The sequence below is a fragment of the Lepidochelys kempii genome, chromosome 9 (assembly GCF_965140285.1).
Source record: "Lepidochelys kempii isolate rLepKem1 chromosome 9, rLepKem1.hap1, whole genome shotgun sequence".
Classification (NCBI taxonomy): Eukaryota; Metazoa; Chordata; order Testudines; family Cheloniidae; genus Lepidochelys; species Lepidochelys kempii.
Genome location: NC_136388.1, coordinates 49,676,635 through 49,699,419, shown reverse-complemented (window position 1 = coordinate 49,699,419; position 22,785 = coordinate 49,676,635). Strand labels below are relative to the sequence as shown.

The 22,785-nt window shown below is 42.6% G+C and overlaps 1 protein-coding gene across 20 annotated transcripts in view; it reads right to left on the bottom strand.

Moving 5' to 3' along the window:
- The window catches only part of MAP3K13 (mitogen-activated protein kinase kinase kinase 13), a 141,160-nt gene that overhangs the window by 54,232 nt on the left and 64,143 nt on the right, over positions 1–22,785 (bottom strand). For 13 of the 20 annotated variants that reach the window (XM_078854197.1, XM_078854202.1, XM_078854204.1 and 10 more), the window contains 2 exons: positions 10,730–11,048; positions 9,743–9,871 (listed from right to left, as the gene is read on the bottom strand). The exons of 2 other annotated variants lie outside the window; for them this stretch is intronic. The gene's annotated coding sequence lies outside the window, so the exon portion shown is untranslated. Of the gene's footprint in view, positions 1–9,742; positions 9,872–10,729; positions 11,049–12,195; positions 17,598–19,900; positions 22,515–22,785 lie in introns of those variants that run through there. 5 more of the 20 variants (XM_073360277.2, XM_073360274.2, XM_073360284.2 and 2 more) reach the window with 4 other exon arrangements.

Sequence of the window (22,785 nt, the reverse complement as noted above, 5' to 3'; positions counted from 1 at the left end):
CTTTCCTGAAGAGGGAAGTTACTGGGAATGCAATTCATTAACCTTGGCTGGGCTAGACATGAGTTCAGCACATAATACAAAATGGAGTTCCCCCTTTTATACAGACATATCCCACCATCACACACTAGTCAGAGACAAAATGCTTATTCCACTCCCACTGCTCTGAGGGCACAAGCCAAATCTCATTGAAATTAATGGAAAGACTCCCCTTGACTTCAATATGTCAACAGGAGATTTTTGATTAAAAAGCCAGAAAAGTTTCCCTAGGCAAAGAACAAAGGTCCTGAAGTCTGAAAACAGCCACCAAAAGGAAGAAATGGAGGAGGTTGGAGACCACAGAACCTCAATGGAAGGTGCTGGGTGTTCCGTACTTTTGAAAATTAGACTACTTAATTCAGGTGACTAAATATGGTATTAGACAGCTAACATCAGGAGGATGTTTGAAAATCGTCACCCCGAGCTTGTGTTCTACCCCTCTTTGAGGGAGCAGTACATTGCATAGATAAAATAATAAGACCACCACCGGGGGAAGTCCAAAAGCCTGAGGTTTTTTTGGTATCATTCATCTCTTTCTCTGAATACACATACAGTTTTATATATAAAGCACACACTAAAATGATGCTATTAAGGTTATAAAGTCAAGTACTTGAAAGTAACAAAAATAGTATGTAATCATGTAACTAAAGACTATCAATGCATGAGCACAGGAGGCCGAATTAAGATTGCACAGGCAACCTGAATTCTGGGATTTCCTAACTTTTGAGTGCTTGACTTTGCAACCTAAATAACATTCTTTTAAAAAGTGTATGTCATTTCCTAGGGTCTTTTAAAGGAAAAAAGTATGTAAATTATATTTGTTGCACCTCTAACAACCCCATCATGCATCATCAGGGTTTGAACTCTGGACAGCACAGCCTGCGCTATAGGACTAACTACATTCACTCACAGCAGGTTATCATCCGGGGGTGGGGGGGGATTGGCCATTGGGGCTTGTTTGGGGGTTGGGGAGATGGACAGGAAGAGTCCCTCCCAGACTCTCCCTCCCAGAGGGGCTGCTCCCAAGCTTTCCAACACAGTGCGCTGGGCGATGGTTGCAGGAGCATGGTCATGATCTTAGATGAGCTCATATTTAGTTAGAATTTTGGCAGACTCTCAACATTTTATTGACAATGCAAGCAAGAGAAAGGAAAATTAAAATTTTCAATAGGTCATCTTTCATTCAAGCCTGAACAGAAGTTTATGAGACAAACTAAGGGCACTTCCTCTGGCTCCAAGGCTTTCTCCTGACCAAATTCCAAAAGCTTGCTGCAAACAATGGAGATATTAGAGCTTCTAAAAATAAAATACAAATCTCCAGAATCTTTTATACTGGAAAATAACCTCAACTTAGGGCTTGCTTCCCCAATAATGAGGCCTGATCTAAAAGATCAGACAAGGGATTAAAGAAAAGCAGGCTCTCAACAAAAGTGGCTCAAAAGTTTACTCAAACAGCTAAAGGAGATTGCATAAAAGATTAAATGAGACATACATGATGCCAAAATTATATTATTGCTACATAATTAGAGTAATAAACTGGTTAATAAAAATGGTCATTAAAACTCAGTAGTGTTACACTGACTTTTGGCTTTAAATCAAATGTAATGAGAAGGATCGAAGTCCTCTATAACACAGGACATAGAACTTCCCCAAAATCATTCCTAGAGTAGATATTTTTAGAAAAACATCCAATCTTAATTTAAAAGTAGTCAGTGATGGAAAATCTACCACAACCCTTGGTAAATTGTTCCAATGGTTAATTATCCTCACCATTAAAAAATTACACCTTATTTCCAACCTGAATTTGTCCAGTTTCCACTTCTAGCCATTGGATCTTGGTATACCTTTGTCTGCTAGGTTGAAGAGCCCATTATTAAATATTTGTTCCCCATGTAGACATTTACAGGCTCTAATCAAGTCTCCCCCTAACCTCTGCTTTGTTAAACTAAACAGATTGAGCTCCTTGAGTCTATCACTCTCTTCTCTCAATCCTCTCCAATTTATCAACGTCCTTCTTGAATTGTGGCCATCAGAACTGATTGCTGAATTCCAGCATGGCAAATACAGAGGTAAAATAACCTCTCTGCTCCTATTTGAGATTCCCCTGTTTATGCATCCAAGGATTGTATTAGCCGTTTTGGCCACAGCATAACCTTGGGAGCTCACATTCAGCTGATTATCCACCATGACCCCCAAATCTTTTTCAGTCACTGCTTCCCAGAATAGAATCCTTCATCCTGTAAGTATAGCCTGTGTTCTTTGTTCCTAGATGTATATATTTATATTTCATAGAATCATAGAATATCAGGGTTGGAAGGGACCTCAGGAGGTCATCTAGTCCAACCCCCTGCTCAAAGCAGGATCAATCCCCAATTTTTGCCCCAGACCCCTAAATGGCCCCCTCAGGGATTGAACTCACAACCCCGAGTTTAACGGGCCAATGCTCAAACCACTGAGCTATCCTTCCCCCATAGAAAAACACATTGTTTTCTTGCACCCAGTTTACCAAACAATCCAGTTTGCTTTGAATCAGTGGCCTGTCCTCTTCATTGTTTGTTACTCCCCCAATTTTTGTGTCATCTGCAAAATTTTATCAATGATGAATTTATGCTTTCTTCCAGGTTGTTAATAAAAAGGTTAAATAGTGCAGGGCCAACAACCAATCTCTGTGTGCCCCTACTAGAAACACACCAATTCTATGATGATTCCCAGATTACAATTACACTTTGAGACCTATCAGTTGCTGGGATTCCCTCTGAGACCTTTTCCACTCTGCTTATCCAGAACACCTCATCCAGTTCTGGGAGAACACTTTATCCTTGAATCCAAAAACTTGGTTTGAATCAGGATTGTCAACAGGGGAGGGGCTGGGGGCTAGCCTCCCGGGCCGGGAGCTCAAAGACCAGGCAGGACAGTCCCGTAGGCTGGATGTGGCCTGTGGGCCGTAGTTTACCCACCTCTGTTGTAGGGAGTCCAAATTTGCTGCCCTGGGCTACTTCCTACCAGTGTCTGTTCATTTTGGGGCGTGGCAACTCTAGTCCAATTAGTTGGGTGGCCTGCTTCCCATAGGGTCCTCTCACGGGTCGTGAGCAGCACCTTGTCACAGACTCAGTCTCCTTTGGACTGGGCAGCTGCAAGTTGGTCATGCTGAGCCCTACAACATCCCTGGGCTTTGCCCATTCAGCAGCCTCCATAGCTGAAGGCTCCTAGGTCTCCTCCACAGTCTCCCATGGCTGGGGTGACAGTGCTTCCTTCCAGGTGGCTGCCTTGGCGGGCAGGTTAGTGATCCTTCCCCTCACATAGAGAGGTGGCTAGCTCCTGTCATAGCTCCACCAGTCAGCCCCAAAATGAGCCAGGCTCTCTCCTTTTCTCCACTCTACAGGCCTGGAATTGGCTGCAGGTATAATGGGGCAGGGCTAGCTGGCAGTTTCTCTGCTTCATTGTAGACCTATTTTTAATTTTAAATATTAAGATCTTAATGGATTTATTGTAAATGCCCAGAAAATCAAACCTGTCCTTAAAGAGCAAGTGCTATAATTTTGGGGAGAATACACTATATTCTTCCTATGTAACAAAGTAGCTGAATCCCTGCTGTATGACTAAAATTCAACTCAATCTTAACTGTGAAACTGCAATGGCGCTTTCATAATAGGTAAATTAAAGGTATTAAAATGTATACCTTATTCCTACACCAGAAGTATACTAATGCTGTTGAGCAATCCAGTAATAATCTGTGTGTCAGGAGGAGAAACAGAGGATTTGGCCCAGAATGATTAAAAAAGACGGCATTCTGTTAAAGGACTTCTTTAGCAAGGAACCACATTCACATCTTTAGAGTCACTGACATTAAGATATAAGGTAGAACAAATACTACTTTGATTTAGCCAGGGTTAAGATCTGAAGACTTCGTGTTTAGGTAGAGGAGGGTAAAGAAAATGTACAACATACTGGGCTACACTGCTAAAAACAATATAACAGTCTCTGCAAACACTTAGAACCTGATTTTACAGCCAATCATACCATCATTGGTTAAGGTATTCTGAAAAATTCTAATAGGCAACCTGCTCAGGGGGTGTTCTGTTTTTCAAGCTTAATAATGCCTCTGCAGAAACAGTCTTCAAGTCAAAAGTTCTTAGATGTATGTGTATGCACAAAGGATTATGCATGTATTTAAGCTATGCAGACTTCACTGAATGCTACTGCAGCAGCATGTTGCAAGGCAAAACCTCGGATTTGAGCTAAGCTGTTTTGATCAGCTCATGCTTATTCTTGCAGCTAAGAAAAAAGGTATTTTAAATCTACAATGGAACTTCTGAAGCAAAGTATAATTTTTGTATGATCACAAGCTGCTGTAAATTATTCTCAGTCACATGGAAAACAGTCTTCCATCCACACCATTACAATTTAGCTCCCTGAATGAAGGAAACAGGAAGTGCATCTTTGTTTATGGAAGAGCCAGACCTGACATCCCTGATATCTCAGCACATTAGACAGCCTTTAGCTGCAGTTTAAAAGCATTAGAAAAGGCAGTTCATCAAGAAGGGAATAAAAGAGCAGTTGAATCAGTCTCATAACTCACATTTGGGAAAAACCCAGGAAATTCAGAGGAAATTCCCCCTAGCTAAATAGCCAAATTCCTTCTCTGCTCTTGGTGGCTTCCATCTCATAAATGAGCTTCTCACACATATACAGAGAGACACATTAACAGCAGCCACACACACGCACACAGCCTACTGAAGCCAAACATCTGAGGGTTTGGCATGACAACAGCACTCAAAAGTAATGATCTGTTCTGAATGGACAACTCAGTCAGGTAAATGCCGTCTGTGACCGTAACGAATGCTCTGCCTTTGTGGCGATGGCTACACTGCATAGTAAGCTTGTGTCTGTGGGACCCAGGCTTCCAGATTTGGTGTTTTTAAGCCCGTACTTAAACATCCACATTGCACTGTAAGCATGGGCCACCCAACACTGCTGACATCTCCATACTGCATGATGCAGACTCAAGTCAGACCTTCTGTTTCTGGTGGCATAGAATCATAGAATATCAGGGTTGGAAGGGACCCCTGAAGGTCATCTAGTCCAACCCCCTGCTCGAAGCAGGACCAATTCCCAGTTAAATCATCCCAGCCAGGGCTTTGTCAAGCCTGACCTTAAAAACCTCTAAGGAAGGAGATTCTACCACCTCCCTAGGTAACGCATTCCAGTGTTTCACCACCCTCTTAGTGAAAAAGTTTTTCCTAATATCCAATCTAAACCTCCCCCACTGCAACTTGAGACCATTATGCATACCCCAGCTTATCCCATGGTTCCATCCTAGAACCCATACCAGCTATTGCCACTCTAGGGCTTGGTTCATAGTGGACTGTAGGACACCTTGTGTGTCCATACTCCATGAGCCCACTGATACATCCAGCTGAGCCATTTTCAGATATGCATGCTCCCAGCAGCAAGAGTCATCAACATAGATTCCGACCTGGTGGAAGAACTTCTCCAGCTCACTGGGTCAGTCCTATTTCAGGAATCAGGCAGAGCATCTGTGAGACACTGGCAAACCTTTTGGCAGAGATTTTTCAGTTGATGCAATTTTAGACTTGGCTTTGGTAAGGCCATCATAGAAGGGTTGGTTGTAGGAATAACTTTGGATTGAGCGATCACAAGTTGATTCAGTTTAAATTAAATGGAAGGATAATCAAAACCGGGTAATCAACTATGGGTTTTGAGTTCAAAAGGGCAGACTTTGGGAAATAAAGGGAATTAGTTAAAGTCAATTGGACTGAAAAGCTTAAGGATTTAAATGGGGAAAAGGTTTGGAATTTCTTCAAATCAACTATCCAAAACAATCCAAAACAGGAATACCAAGTAAAAGAGAAAAAACTTGTGGAGAAATGCTCCAGACCCAGATGGGTGAACAACCACCTCAAAAAGCTTATTAGGAGTAAGCAGAGAGCCTATTCAGAATGGAAAAAGTTGTTGATCAGCAAAGAAAGCTACATCATGGAGGTTAGAAAATGCAGGAATAAAGTGAGAACTGCTAAAAGTCAAGCTGAATCAGCACTTGCCAAAGACATTAAAATAAATAAAAAGGATTTTTCGTTATATAGATAAAAAGAGAATAAGGATGGATGAAATTTGGCTGCTATGCAGTATGGATAGGAAGGAGATGAAAGGCCAAAAAACTAAATGATACTTTGCCTCAATTTTCAATAAGGATAATAATAAGGAACACAGAGCTTAATGCGTACTCACTGGGAGGACTAAGGAACACAGAGCTTAATGCGTACTCACTGGGAGGACTAAACTTCCATTACAGAATACTGAAAGAACTGGCACATGAGATTGCTAGTCTCGTTAGTAGCAAGGATTTTTAATACATCTATCTATTTGGGGTTAGTAACATGTAACTGGAGAATAGCTAATGTCCTACCTATATATAAGAGGGGGGGAAAAGTGATCTGGGCAATTACAGACCGGTTAGTCTGACCTCAGTAGTATGCAAGGTTTTGGAACAAAAATAACTAAATTCACAGAGCTAAAGGAGCTGGAATGCAACATGGATTTATCAAAAGTAGATCATGCCAGACTAACCTGATTTCTTTCTTAGGGAAAATAACTGATCTTTTAGATAAGTGAAGTGTAGTATCTCTAATATTCTTGGACTTCAGTAAAGCATTTGGAACGGAACCACATGGGAAATTATCAGATAGAGAAGATGGGGATCAGTACACAAATTGGAAAGTGGATAAACTGGCTAAAGGGGAGAAGGCAACAGGTTGTGCTGAAAGCTGAACTATCAGACTGGAGAGAGGTTACTAGTGGAGCTCCTCAAAGATCGGGGTCTTGGGACTAATCTTCATCAATACAGAGGAGGATCCGAATGTTATACAGGAAGAGCTATAAGACTGGAGTGATAGAAATGGGATAAAATAGTACAACTTGCAAGGTCATGCACTTTGTTGGGTCGCCCTCAAAGTTATATAAGTATGATAGAATTCTAATTATGCAGTAGTAGAAATAAAGATAGACAAAAGAGTATATAGGTATTGTAAAAAGGTATGAACATCAGTTCCATGCTGTTGAATTTCACTCTGTAACAAATGCAAGACCAAAGTGCTAATTATTTTGGGCTGATACAGGACAAAGAGTCTGTGTTGGAAAGTGATAAGAACTTTGAGGAAACAATGCTGTTCTTTAAAACACCACCCTGATGCTCTTCCCCCTTGGGGGCCCCTTGTCATGCCTATGTAAATCTTGGTATCCAAAGAGGGAAAAATAGATAGTGGGATAAAACTTGTTAAATGAATCAAGAGTCATAGATTGTGTTGTTAAGTAAAAGAATGATGAGTGCATGGAACTGAGAGCCTAAATCAGGGAAATAATTGGTTAGTAAATGGTGCCAGCCTAATCCTAAGAATTTCAACCTTGATATCGATGGGCCGAAGAATATGCAAAATAGAGATAACTGGATGACCCCAGAGGGGTGAACTGGATTCCACCCAAAACGAAGAACAAGAAGATAACACCTAGCCATCATGGATGTACCACCTGCTGATTGAGCTGATTGATGGTCATCTCAGTTGTAAATTCAGCATGATGAAGCAACTTCCATAGACTTGTATTGAACCAGAGACCTATAAAAATAGGGTCCAGGGACTGTGTTCTTTGAGTCTGGTTCTACGACCACCCTCCAGGAGCATCGGATGCGCATCTGACAACAACTTGGCTCCACTCTCGTGTCCAGGTCAGCTGGCCAGTGACTTGGCACGAGCAACATCTAGGCTGGTAACTATAACAACCTTTATGTAGAACCTGTGTGTGAATGGATCTATATAGAAATTGCATATAGGAATATTTTGTTGTATTTACAATAAACGTGGCAATTTGCCTTGTCTCTCTTACACTAATAAAAATGATACCAACAGGATCTTGTAACAACTTTGGGTCTAAAAATAAGAATTTCTGCTACAAGCTAAGGGTCATCAGTTGCAAGCAACAGAGGAGGAGAGAGACCTGGTTGTGGGGATCAATCACGGGGTGACTGTGAGCCACCAATGTGATGTGACTGTGAAAAAGATAAATGCGATCCTAGGATGTATCAGGCAAGGCATTTCCAGGAGAGAAAGGGAAGTATTAACGCCTTTGTACAAGGCACTGGTAATACTCATTTGAAATAATGTGTCCTAGTCACCCATGTTCAAGAAAGAATCATTCAAACTGGAAGAGGTGCAGAGAAGAGCTATTATGATGATAAGGGGAATGGAGGGCTTATCTTATGAGAAGAGACTAGAAGAGCTTGGCTTCTTTAGTCTTGCAAAAAGAAGGCAGAGAAGGGATATGATTGCTTTCTATAAATGGAGGGGAGAGGGATAGGGAATATCAGGGAGGGTGAAGAGCCATTTAAGCTAAAGGACAATGTTGGCACAAGAACAAATGGATATAAACTGGCTATGAACAAATTCTGGCTGGAAATCAGAAGGTTTCCAACCACCAAAGGAGTAAGGCTCTGGAACAGCCTCCCTACAGGAGTTGTAGGGGCACACAACTTAATTTTCAGAAAGAGCTGGACAAATTTATTAGTGGGACACTATGACAGCATTGCTTGGGATGCTCTTCCTGTTAATGTCTTATGTTCCTAAAAGCTCAGGTTTCAGGGATTCAGCTAGCCATCTGCAAGAGGTAGGAAGGGATTCTTCCCACACAGTGTTTTGGGGTTTTTTTTGGGGGGGGGGTCTTCTTCCTCTGAACCATCAGGAATGGCCCTGGCTGGAGATGGGACATTGGATAGGGTAGGCCAGATTCCAAAGTTGGCATGGAACACACTGTCTCTCTCAGGTGCTTGGCTGACTGGTTCTTGCTTACATGCTCAGGGTCTAACTCAGGAGTGGGCAAACTTTTTGGCCCGAGGGCCACATCCGGGTTGCAAAATGGTATGGAGGGCTGGGTAGGGAAGGCTGTGACTCCGCAAACAGCCTGGCCCCCCACCCACTATCCACCCCCACCCACTTCCTGCCCCGACTGCCTCCCCTCAGAACCCCCAACCCATCCAACCCTCCCTGCTCCTTGTCCCCTGACCACCCCCTCCCAGGACCCCATCTCTAACTTCCACCCCCATCCAACCCCACCTGCTCCCTGTCCCCTGACTGCCCCAACCCCTATCCACACCCCCACCCCCCTGACAGGCCCCCCTGCCCCATCCAACCCCCACCCCACTCCTTGTCTCCTGACTGCCCCCTCCCAGGACCCCCATCCCTATCCACCACCCCCCAACTCCCTGTCTCCTGATAAAGCCAAAGGTAGTAGGCATAAGTGTTCCTGAAATTACTGCTGACTTTGAGAGAATGGGCTTTCCAGACTGCTCAGCGGCCACTGATGGGACTCATATGCCTAGTTTGCTCTCCACAAGGAGCACATGAGAATATAAACCACAAATGGTACTACTCCATTGTTATGCAGGCCCTTGTCAACCACAATGGCAGATGCATGGACACTAATGTGGGATCACTGGCAAGGGGCATGATGCCAGGGTTTTCCAGAGATCAGGATTTTACCTTTGTGGACAAGCTGGGACACTATTTCCACCAAATAACAGTTATAAATGGAATCCCTCTCCCTACTGTTGTTCTAGGGGACCTTGCATACCCCATTTTTCCATGACTTTTGAAACCCTATCCTGTTCACAGAAGCCCTGGTAAAAGAAGGTTCATACTATACACTCAGCAGCTGTACAATGGTGGTTGAATATGCATTTGGAAGATTGAAATATCATTGGCGCTGCCTTCACAACCTTTTGGATGCCAGTCTGCAATGTTGTGGCCTGTTGTGCTGTGCACAGTGTCTGTGGGGACAAGGAAAAATCTTTTTACTAAGAGTGGACTCACACACAGCCAGAAAGTGCATCTGTTACCAGGGCTGGATTCACATGCACAGTGGAAATCAGGGATGCTTCACGCACCCACATGATAGGTTTACATGGTCCTATGCACTGGGAGAGGCGGGGGGCCTGAAATGCTATTTGTAATTATTCTGGTTTTGGGTGTGGAGCAGCTCTGGAAGAATTTTAATTCGGTTTGTAAACACTTTAATGTACCACTACACATAGTGTATTGCTCACTGTGCTGAAATGTATGGAAATGTTTTATGCTTATGGATTACTATGACATTGCATTTTAAAAAAAAATCTTTAGTGAGGCCAGCCATGTACTTGAACCCACAACTTATGGGGTACTGTGATGAAGTTCTACTTCATTACATATAATAAAATTTGCTAAAGAAGCTATGTGTGCAAATTTAATATTTATTTTAAACATGAAAGAAAAGTGTAAAACCCAGACATGCAGACCAGCTGCCATCCAAACATACAACACAATATCCAAACGGTGCAAAAAACAGTGAACAGTGCATGTTTCCAAATAAGACTGACAGCTGTTTCTGGGTGTCTCCTGTTCCTCTGTTCTCCTTGACCTTTCCAGTGTATTTTGCACATGCAGGCTGCAACTGGACTGGAAAGGAGGAAAACACAGGGTACATTTAAACATTCCCTTTAATAGTATTCATTGGCTATGAGATGGTCCAGCCAACCCCTGAACTGTCCTAAGTCTGTATAGTCTGCAAGACATGATAACGTGGAGGGGACTCAGGACATAGGGATGGAGCAGGAAGTGAATGTGGGAGTGGAGCGGATGCTGCAACCTACACTCTGGTGGCCACAAGCATAAGCAAATATTCAAACAGCTCCTTCTGCTGCGGTCTCCTTTCCTTCCTCAACCTGAGGTAATGCTCCAAGAACAGTGCCACCAATCGCTCCTCATGCTATGCATCCTCTCTCTCTTTCCACCTTTCTTGCATCCTTATCTTTCTGGTACTCAATCTGGTCCTTCTGTTAAAGTCTGCTGACCGGTTTTATCGAGAATCCCATCAACACATCTTGAACTCTTTCTCCCTGCATGTAGTTGGAGGCATCTACTCCCCCAGGCTCCTGGGTCCGTGCACTTGCCCTACAGAGGTGAAATGGCCTTGAAAGGAAAATGGAAGAACACATTATCATCTGACCATGATAAAAAAAATTACATTTCTACTCTTTCAAGGGAGCTGCTTTACTTCAAGGTCAAAAGACTACACATTTTAATCAATGGGCTTTATTTTATTCACACAAAATAGCGGCTACTCCAGATGGAGCAGCATCAAAAGCCATCACACATAAGGGTAAGATACACATACAAAAATTCAGTTACAGTGATTTATAAATCCTCACTACTTTTCCCAGGGGAAGAGGAGGTTGTCACTAGCTATGGATTTTACAATCCTTTCAGGCAGGGCAAGCTCTGGAGGACATTGATATTCTAGAGGTCCCTAGGTGGAAGTATGAACTTCTGTTCCAGGCCAGTGGAGGACAGCCATTCGTGGGCTAAGGAGATTTTAAAGCATCTGGTGACTGACTAGCAGGCATCCAAATGGAGGGGACTTATGAACTACAGAGGTGGCCCTAATAAGTATGCCCTGCTCCAGAAGGTAAGCAATGGCCCAGAGTTCCTAACTCCATGAGAGATTTGCTTTCTTCAACAAGCAGCAATGGGTGAAAATCCATGCTAAAAATCGACAAGATGCTGATGTAGCATAAAGGTGTAGTACAGCCTCCTTGTAAGCACCCTGCATTCATGGACAGACCTGACTGACTGCCAGCCATGGGGACTCCTAACACAGATATGCACCCACCCTGCACTGTAATTTGGATTTAGCTAGCTATGGACCAAACACAGACTCTGGTTTCATTTGGTCTCATTATAGCCAACTTTTTTTTTTACTCAGTTAACCGGCGATCTGAAAGAGTGCAGGTACAGCTGATTTATAAGGTGCCGCAGTATTAGCAGGCAGGTGTATGTGAGGCTCCTCATTGTAGTGCCCTAAGCCATATTTCGATCAATTAGTGAATAACTAGTAAAAATATCGTAACACCTTAGCTGTGTTTTCTCAGCTCCCAGTGTCCATTCTGAATCCCATGTGGTGGCTGGGGAGGGAGGAGGGCACTACAGAAATGATGTGGATTCCACCCTGAACAGAAGCACACTATAAACCCGGCTTGTACTAATAACTCAATATGGCTATAAGCCAGAAATCCCTCTCATCCATATGTTAACAACAAAAATGGCATCAGAAACTTACCAGCCTCTTCTGCAGGTTCCACTGCAGGCTGTCCCCCAGAACCACTCTGCTCCTCTGAATACAGACCCAGGGTGCGCTGCACTCACCTCAGCACCTGGGCCACTTCTTGCCCATCATCCCTCAGTGCCTGTGACTGGGGGGTTATAAGAGTCACATCCCTGCTCAGCAGACTGTTGTGCACAGAGTGGGCCCTGTGCTTGCAGAAGTTCCCAGGAGGCAGTTGAATTCCTTGTAAAAATGGCAGGAAGATGGGGAGTTTCCAGAGGTGCTGTTAGCATCCTTGACTTTGTGGCAGTCCGTCTTGAGCTGATTGATTCGCTCTCTCCATTGATAGCTGGTTGAATCGATTCCCAAAGCCATGAGCCACTCAAATGTAGCTTTGCAGACATAATCATTTCTTGTGCTCTTGCTAAAGTTGAACCTCTTGCTTGCCTCAAACCAGAGGTTAACCAGAATCCGGCTGTTCCTCTGACTAGCTAGCAGCACACTTGATCAAGGACTTCTTGTTAGTGCTGGGATGACCTTAACCCTTATGTGTGCGAGCCAACTGTGTTTCCAGTTGAGCAGTCCAAGTGGAAGTGAAGGGTTAAATGCCAAGCAGTGGTATTTGAACCAGAAGGTTTGCTTCCAGTTCCTGGGAACTGAGTGGGCCTGATACAGCTCCCACTGTACTTAATGAGACTCTTTCCATTCACTTTAATGGGAGTTAGATTGGGTCCTAAATCACCTACTAATGCAAGCATCTTTTACAGGGAGCAGTTTATGAAATACAAAGTAGAACCACACCACACTACACTACACATATATATGCCCCCCCTGACACTTTCTAGGTATTTTTGAATCTGTTAAAATTGTACTTTTTTTCCCCCCACCAGGACTTTGCATTCCCATTGTCCTACAACCGCATAACACAATGCTATAGAAAACAAATGATGTTGCATAATGATTTTTACACTTACTATGGTCCTAAAATACAACCAACAGAAACATCATCTTCTAAAATATCTCTTTGGGAGAAGGGGTCATCTCTGATGACAGAAGAATGTTTGTTCCTGTTTCATACCACTTCCTGCTTTTGGAAGCTGGGTTGGACCAAAATTTAGGACTGACCATTAGTCTCTTTCTCTCCCTTGTCTACTCATCTTTTCTCAGCTGTCTCCGTATTATGAAAAACCCTTTAATTCCCTAGCATGGACTTGGATATGCTGCTGGCTCTACTACTTTCCCCCTTTCTCTCCCACCCTACAGAAATTTGCCCTTTTCCCCTTAAAACCTGATTTAAGACCAAGAGTACTGAATGCAAAAAAAAGTTATTGCATCGTTTAAATGGAAATAGTTTACAACCACAAAAGCCAGAAAACATTCACAGTCGCTACTACATCAACATTAACTGTCCCAGGGTGGTGCTGTTGCATTAAGACGTGTGATCATGTAATGAGACTCCAGCACTAGCCAATGGGATATACTTTTTAGCAGTTTCCCTGCCTGTAATAACTGTGATGAACACTATATCTTCCTCACAGGGGAATTGTAAGGATTAATTCATGTCTGTCAGGGCTTTGAAGATGGACAGCACTATAAAATGCTATTATTTTCAGGAACCCCAATGAATGAATCAAGGAATCTGAATTCAGTTTGATCTCTTTTGACCCATTTGATATAATTTTATATTTTAATTTCCATGGAAGAGAAGTCTAGGCAGTCACAAGCCTGCCACGTCCCTTTGGGTGCATAGTTATTTTCTACATGCTTTGAAAGACAGAACGATGCATGGATTCCCTCCTCCCCAACACACCCTTTCTTGCTTTTGAACTTTAATACCTACATGATACAAGAGCTACTCTTTGGGAGTATATATTTACTCTATAGTTTCACTGGGGAAAAAGAGAGATGAGACATTTAATTGAAATGCTGTCTAATAAGAACCAAACTTTTAAACAGGCCTCCAACTATTAGTTCAGGGGAAAAGCCCCAGTTCACAGGGACCCAATCGTCCTGGTGTGCACGTAACTTTCACTGAGTTTAGTGGGAGCTGCACAGGTGAATCTCCAGAAAGATCAGGCCACAGGTATACATGGCAGCTGCGCATGAAAATTTGAGTATTTACATGTCTACTTTTTGGGTGTATGCAAATGTGGGTTTTTAGAGGTGCAAATTAGTGACACTCAAAACTGTAGACCCCAGTGTAGAGTCTCTCTTGAAAATCTGGCCAGGGTGTTTTACTGATCTTGCAATAATCCATCATTGATTCATTAAGAGGCATAAGTTAATGACAGCAGGGACTTAAAACAAAACATCTTTTTCAGGTTCCTGTCAGAGGCCTGCACTGGGAATCAGGAGACCTGGTTTTTAAACTCCTGGTTCAGCCACTGAACTGCTGTGAGACCTTGATCAAGTCATTTCACTACAGTTTCTCTATGGCAATGAAATGAGGATAAATACACTTCTCTCATATGTAACTTGCTTTTAGATCTGTCAATAAAGAGCCCTATAAGAGGTGCATTTATTATAAATAAACATCCAGAGAACCAGAAAGGGCGAGAAACTCATCTCTATTTTCTCACAGCTCATGCATTAAGTATATATTTTCTCTTGTGGAATATTAAGTCAATCTATGTGTAAGCAGGGTCCAAATGCGCTCTCCTCTGACATCTAGTGATGAGCCAGGGGGAGGAGAGGGGAGACGAGAAGACTTCAGGAGCAGACTGTTTGCATAAAACACACCCACTCTGGTTAGGTGCACAGCAGATGGAGCTGCTTTGCCCAAATGATCAAGTTTGGCTGGTTTGGGGTTACAAATCACTAGCATTGAAAGCAAAGGGGTAACTAAACATTGTTATCCCATTTTACGAGTAAAGGGCAGCAGAACTGTGCTTAGCATGCTCTGACTGAGGGGGTCACCCGAAGCTGGACCTCATTTGCTAAGCAGGAGGTAGGGATGCCAAATGCCAGTGAAGATGAGAGTGCTTGGTGACAGATATACCTATGTGATGATGTGGACTCTCCTTAAAGAGTCCCAAACACCATTTGACCTGCCCCTCTCCAGCATTTAAAGAGAGAGCTGATTAGACTCAGTTGAGAGCCACAAGTCCTCCTTTTCTTTTTGCGAATACAGACTAACACGGCTGTTACTCTGAAACCTGTTTCTGTTTGGTAATTCCTGGAGCTGACATCACCGCTGAGCGGGTCTAGGGGCTAAGCTTACACCTTGGGTACAGACAGTGTTGCTGTGAAAGCCAACACAGAAACTGCCCTGTCAGTGAGGTTCCCCATGACCTGCTGAAATAACTCAGAGCTGATATCACAAAGAGCTGCTTTGAATTTGTATTCCCTTGTGATAGCCCTCACTTTGACACAGTAGTAAAGCTATAAAGGGTTCTGGAGTAGAAACAGAAGAGCCTCTTGGAGCTTGGGTGATGGTGTCTCACATTAACACAATGTCTTCCTCTCATAACTTAGGCTGTGTCTACACTACAGACCTTACAGTGGCGTCGCTGTACCAATGCAGCTGCACCGCTGTAACATCTCTCATGTAGCTGCTGTATGCCAATGGGAAAGAGCTCTCCTGTTGACATAATTAAACCACCCCCAAAGAGCAGCGGTAGCTATGTCGGCAGGAGAAGCTCTCCTGTCGACATAGCACCATACACACTTCCACTTATGCCAGCAAAACTTAGGTCACTCAGGGGTGTGTTTTTTTCACACCCTTAAGAGAAATATGTTTTGCTGACATAAGTGGTAGTGTAGATATGGCCTAATGCAACAAAAATCACCCTCTGCCACACCACAGAAAATGAGCATTAATGAGGAAGACAAGCTGTGCGCCAAATTATTGCTCATTCAGTATCCAGTCTATACCCTGTGTTTCTCCTAATTAGCCTGCTATCCAGCAGATCTCTGCATGTCAGTGGCGTAATGTGCTGGACAGCCTATGCTGGAATTCTGTAAATGAAGGGCTTGGGCTTCAGCACAAGGTGGGATGGGGTAAAGATCATCGTCTCAGTGGCTCTTGCTAGCCTTTGAACTGGGACTATTCTCAGATGAATTCATTCACATGCCTAACCTCAGTTCTGGGGCAGACATTAAGTAATGATGCACTGGGCATTTAAAAGCTATATAATTGCTAAGTATTACAACTATTAAACAGCTATACAAATGCAAATGGCTATTACTGGATTGTGTGTAATCCCATGGGATCTGGTTACAGGAGAGGGTATATGGGTACACAGAGAAAACAGCAGCATCCAATAGAAGGGAACACTTAAGGACTCCATCTGGATGTAATTTACCATAATAATACTCAGCGCTTACTAGCATTTTACATTTTAATCACCACAACAGACCTGCAAGGAAGGACAGAATAATTTCCTGATGTGAACATGGACACAGTGACTTCTTTAGTACCCTATACCGAGACAGTATCAAACATGGGATTAAAATTTGGGACACGCTGGTTTTCAGTCCTATGCTTAATCCACTAGGACATGCTGTCACCATATAGGGTGCAAGTCAACGCAAAGCAGAGAAAGAGAGAGTTTCAGAGATTGTAAGGCCAGAAATGAGACCTTCTAAATCATCCAGCCTGATCTCCTGCATTAGCCAGACCATACAACATCCTGGACGAGAACCTCTAAGAATATTAGTTCCTCCTTGGCCCATCCCTAATATTTACATTTTGGCTGTTGCTGCCAACCCATGCTGTGATGGAAAGGGCTATGTAAGAGCTAAGCATTATTATTACTGTGATTGCACCGCGTTCCATACATAAGGAAAGAATTCTCACTCCAATCGGCTATGCAAGCTCCTGCTCCTTCCCCCTCCCCCATCTAAGCTCACCTTATGCTTACCTTCCAACACCAAGCTGGCAGCTGTTGACAAGAGAGTAGAAGGATCAGATTCGACAATTCAAACAAATTACAGTTTTACTGGAGATGGTGATATCAAAATATAGTAGAGACATGTCTTGACCATTCAAATTGAAGAGCTCACTTTTAAGCCACTACATTTTTACAAATAGCCGTTCCCAAATTTGGTATTTTGATTTAAAGTGAAATTCCACTCTGAAGAGGATAGGAGTGGCACCTTTTTCCACAGCAGACCTGCTCAGTGTGTCACATCTCCTTATTATGACGACGAAAAAATATCTACTCCTGTTCCGCTCTGCATAGCCATGTAGAGAATTCTTTATAAAGTTCCAGTTAGCTACAACTGTGAAAACCCACTGACAGCAATGAAGAGCATGAATGTCACTAAGGCTTTGTCTGCAGTGCCTGGGTGTGTGCCTCTCAGCCTGGGTAGACAGACGCGCTAGCTCTGCTTAAGCTAGCATGCTAAAAATAGCGGTGTGGCCTCAGCTGTACAGGCAGCAGGTTGAGCTAGCCACTGGAGGTGCATGCCCCAGGGTTTGGGCGAGTTTGTACTCTGATAGCTAGCCTGAGCCGCTGCCTAGGCCACACTACTATTTTTAGCACAGTAGCCTGAGCAGAGCTAGCATGTGTTTGTCTACCTACACTGGGATGCATGCTCCCAGCTGCAGTGTAGACACAAGCATTTAACATGTTCTGCAAGAGCTTTATTACCAGAAATGATGTGAGAAATGGAAAGAACCCAGCTTGACTTTACACTCCCAAGAGGAGTTTGTATGGCTGACAATAAACCCATCTTTTCACTTATACAGTGTTTGTACTTCAAGAGTTTCTTTTACATTGTAAGAGTCCACCATTTCAAAGCATTCCATATGCCTAAGAAGAGAATACCCCCAGAACTTGTGAGAACCCCCAGAACTCTCACCAAACTGAACAAACCCTTGAGCTCTGATCACTGTGAACTTAGCACATTTGCTATGGAAATCACTGAGATGCAAACATGGAATGCCACAATCCATTTTCACATTGTTCCTCTCTAGAATAGAACCACACTTTAAACTGTATGGTTTAACCAATGAAATATACTTTAGCTATATAGTGTTTACCAATAAATAATTCCTAAATTTTCCAGGCCACTGGAGACAAACATAGGACCATAGGACTTGCCAACTCATTTAAATAGAGAGCAAAAATAGAAAAGTAAGACACATGAATTTGAGAGAAAAGACAGAAAAACGCAAATTCTGAAAACAATTTTCAGCTGTAGGTGTGGTTGCCTAAATTTTAAGAGTGTCTCACACCCATTTGATGCTATAAATAATAATTTAATAATTCTAGTCATTAAATTGAAAATTAATCAGAACAGTGACAAGTTGAAGTATACTAGGCCAGTATGAGACAAAGGAAAATCTAAACCAAAGATTATCCCAGATCAGGCCTTTTATCTGATCTAACCTATGAAGTCCAACGTGGAATATAAAATGAACCATCAGAAGTGAGATGAACAACCCCCCCCCCAATTAAGTCCAAACAGTCAAGAACTAAAAAAGCCTACCAACTCTCAAATTGGGATGTATTGTCCACTGATATTTTGAAAAGACAGATGCATACAGATCCAAGAGGATTTCCTGGCTCTCTTTGAAAGTTTCCTAGATTATGAACAAAGCTACCATCAAAACAAAGATTAGCTTAATTCCCTAACTTTTCAACAACTGTAACCTGTCAACAGTGTAGGACATCCCAGGCGGAGTGACTGTAGTGTGTATGGACAGAATGTGTTTGCAAAACGTAGCTGACAATGCTCTTACCTATTTTACTCATTTTATGTTCACCACAGTCAGATGTTCTCATTTTGATCTGTCATTTCAGGAAAATAATAAAACACTTTCCTTCAGCTTTCCCCGACACCATAAGGACCAATCACAGCTAATGTTAGCTTGTCCAAAAGGTATGGCTCTGACACTGCCTTCTTCAAATTAAAAATTCAGGTATTCACCTTACCCACTGATTTAAAAAATTACAAGCCAGACTGTTGATTTCCTTACTCACAGTGAGTAGTTCCTTACCACAAATGAAGTCCCATTGACTTCAGTGGGATTATTCATAATACGAAGCACTATTCAACGTGAGCAAGAGTATCACAGTCTAGCCCTCAGTGATTCCCACCACTGACTGCAATGGGACTACTCCCAAATGAGGTTCTATGCAATTTAAGAATGAAAGAATCTGACCATAAGTATGTCCAGAACAAGAAAAACAGTTAAAAGCTTCTATTTAAAAGGACAAAATTATAGACAAAATATTCACCATGTTATACAGTTTGCCTTATCCTCTGAAAAAGTACCTTAAATGATCCATTTCTATAACAACAACAAGAAAGCAAAACTGCTGAATAGCCAGCTGAGAGGAAAGATTACACTTGCCCAGCAGGTAAAAAGCCAGCTTTGCTTTTCCTATTCTGCCTCCAGTAATTCTTCTGTTGTTGTTCCTTGAATACCCTGATATCTGTCATTTCATACGGCCACCCCACGCTGACATTCATTCCCTCCCCCTTTAAAAGGCAGGCACAGGAAGCACTAAGGGATAACGTACAAGATTGTAAATGAAAAATGTCCGTATCTACCATGCAGACAAGCAAAAGGAAAACCAGCTGTCGACTTCAGACACACTCTTGGCTAAATTATGGTTTCAGATTTCTCTCTCTGCCCCTCCCTCAGCATCATTTTTTCAGTCTCTCCACATCACAAATGCACCATCCATCTGCCCCTCTCAAATAAATGATGAGACAGTAACACTTGCATTACACACACCCCTCTACAAGCATTTGGTGAAATACTCACAAGGATGGAGAATTCCTACACATGATTGTCCATTTTCTTGGTTTAAAAAGATAGAAGGTTAAAAAAAAAAAAAGCTTAGAAAAATAAAAGGAAATTCCACCCACACAATCCTGCAGCCTGCTGCAAAAGGAGCACAGAAGCTTGCTGACGTCACGGATTCATGAATGGATGTAAATTGGGCTGTGTTAGGATTCAGCACAGAGCTTTCTGTGGCGTGTGCTCTGAAAGGGAAATGGGAGAAGTCAGAGGGGGACAGCCAATCAGCATCAGACAGCTATGGCCTGCCTTCTTTTAGAAGAATCTGGTCACAGAATAAACAGAACCCACCAATCAGACCTCTGTAACAGAGCCTCTCAGGATTATGACACAGAGCCTAGCAGCTGGGAGGGACGCAGAGAGAGAGGTGTGAGTGTGTGAGTGTGTGTGTGAGAGAGAATGAAAATGTCATTGTTAATGACGGAGGTGCACAGAGGAATTTTGATAAAAATACATCACTGCTGCCATTCTGCTGAAAGGAACAGAAGCTATAATTCCATTTAGTGACTTCTCTTATGAGTTTCTGTCCAGCCATATGCCCTGTATGATAAAAGCATATCCAAATAACCCCCATCTGTTACATGAACAAAATGTATTTGGTAAGCAGAAAAAGGACTTGCTATCTGTGCATTTTCTTTTAGAATTACAGTTCCTGGGTATTATAAGTTAATAATAAATCAAAATATAAGCATATATTGGAAGGCAGCTGCAAGCAGAATACAGTGGGGTTTTATGTCAGATCAATAATGCAAAAGCACTAATACAACAAAAAGAAAACCATCCCCACAAATCAATATTAGAGCAATACAAAAAGGATTGACTGAAATCTGTAATATCAAGAAATTCAGAGACTGAAAATCTAAGTGAGCAGGATTCTAAATTTGCAGCCACATCCTGAACTCCAGGCACAATGGACACTCCATCTACACATCACAACAAATGAGCCAAGCACCTGTGCCAAAGGCACACCCATTTCTGAACACCAGGGCAAAATCCCCTCCATCCTGGACTCCCAATTAGATAGCCACAGCAGTTGCTGTTTACATTAATTTTACAGAGAGAATAATTTCCATCTTGAATTCACACTACTGGCAAAAAATACCAAACAAAAACCACCCTGATCTGGAGTTAAGGCATACAGGCAGACAGACACACAATACAGCACAAGTTGTGAAGAGTAAACTAGAAATGTGAAGAAATTTTTAGATAGAAAATGGGAACAAAAGTTTAGAGTTCTTTAAGCAGATTTTATTAGATGGCCCAAAAGCCGCAATTCCACAGTGAAGAAAGAGGATAACTTTGGTTAAAAGAATCCTGGTTCAGTGGCAAAGTGAAGGCAACAACTAGAAATTTAAAATGCAATATACAAAACACAAGGAAAAAAGAGGAAAGAGATAGCAATTAATATAAATAAGTTATGAAGTATGGAAAATTGATAAGGGAAGCTAAAGACATCAGGGAACAATTCATGGCTGGCAGGGTTAGCACAATAAGGAGGAGAGTTTTTTTAAGTATATTAGGAACAAATGGAATCCTAGCAATGGTATGCTCCATTACTAGATGAATATGATAAAATTGTTAATGATGACTCAGTAAACACAGGGTACAATGAATACTTCTTTTCTGTATTTGGAAAGGAGCAGGATCATCATCCCTCGTGTGATACAGGTACATTAAATACTTTCCAGTCATTTACTAACCAATGAGGATGTTAAACAACATCCATTAGGCATAAACATTTTAAAGTCAGCAGACCCGGATAACTTGCACCCAACAGTCCTAAAAGAGTTGGCTGAGGAGATGTCCGACTCACTTGTGTTAATAAATCTTAGAATACCATGGAAATTCCAGAAGAGTACTAATGTCATGCTAAAAAAGGGCAAGCAGGATGAGGTAAATATAGGCTGCTTAGCCTTACATCAATCCCAGACAAAACAATAGAAAAGCTGATATGAAATTCCATTGATAAAAAGAATTAAAAGACAGGAATATAATTAATGCCAGTAAACATGGCTTTATGGAAAATGGGTCTGGTCAAATAAACCTGATTTCATTCCTGGATGAGATTACACGTTTGGTTGATAAAGGTAACTGCACGGATAGATTTAGGATTTTTTAAGGCATTTTTGACTTATTACAACATGACATTCTAATTACAAATTTAACATTATACAATATCAATAAAGCACAGAAATGGATTAAGAACTTGCTAGTTAACCGACCTCAAAAAGTAGTTGTCAATCAGGAATCACGGTGGGGTGTCCAAGAGAATTCCACAGGGATGGATAGACAGGCCTGATTTAAGTCCCCTGTAATCTGTGTAGCTGCAGAGCAGCCTATTTAGCACCACACAGGCACTCAAGGAACCTGCCCTGGGACCTGCCGCAGCCAGGGGAGGGACATCCTTCCCCCAGCTCCAACTCTGCTGCGGCCCAGCCTGGCGCGGCCCCAGGCACAGACCTGCTGGGGCACCTATCCTGGAGCCCCAACTCCAGAGCTGCCACAGTGGGAAGAGACACCTCTCCCCCACAGCACAGGTGCTGCTGCGGGAAGAGAGAGCTGGGGGGGGGGGGGAGGGGGACGGGATTCCTCTCTCCACGCCGTAGCATCTGAGCACCCTCCTACACCCCAAACCCCTCATCCCTGTCCTGACCCCAGAGCCCACATCCCCCCAGCCGGAGCCCTCACACCCCTGGCACCCCAACCCTCTGCCCCAGCCCTGAGCCTTCTCCCATACTCCAAACCCATCGGCCCCACCCCCACCACATGAATTTTGTTATGTGCACAGATATGAAGGTGACGTGTCATACATCACCTCCATATTGGTGCAGATAACAAAATTCATTCTG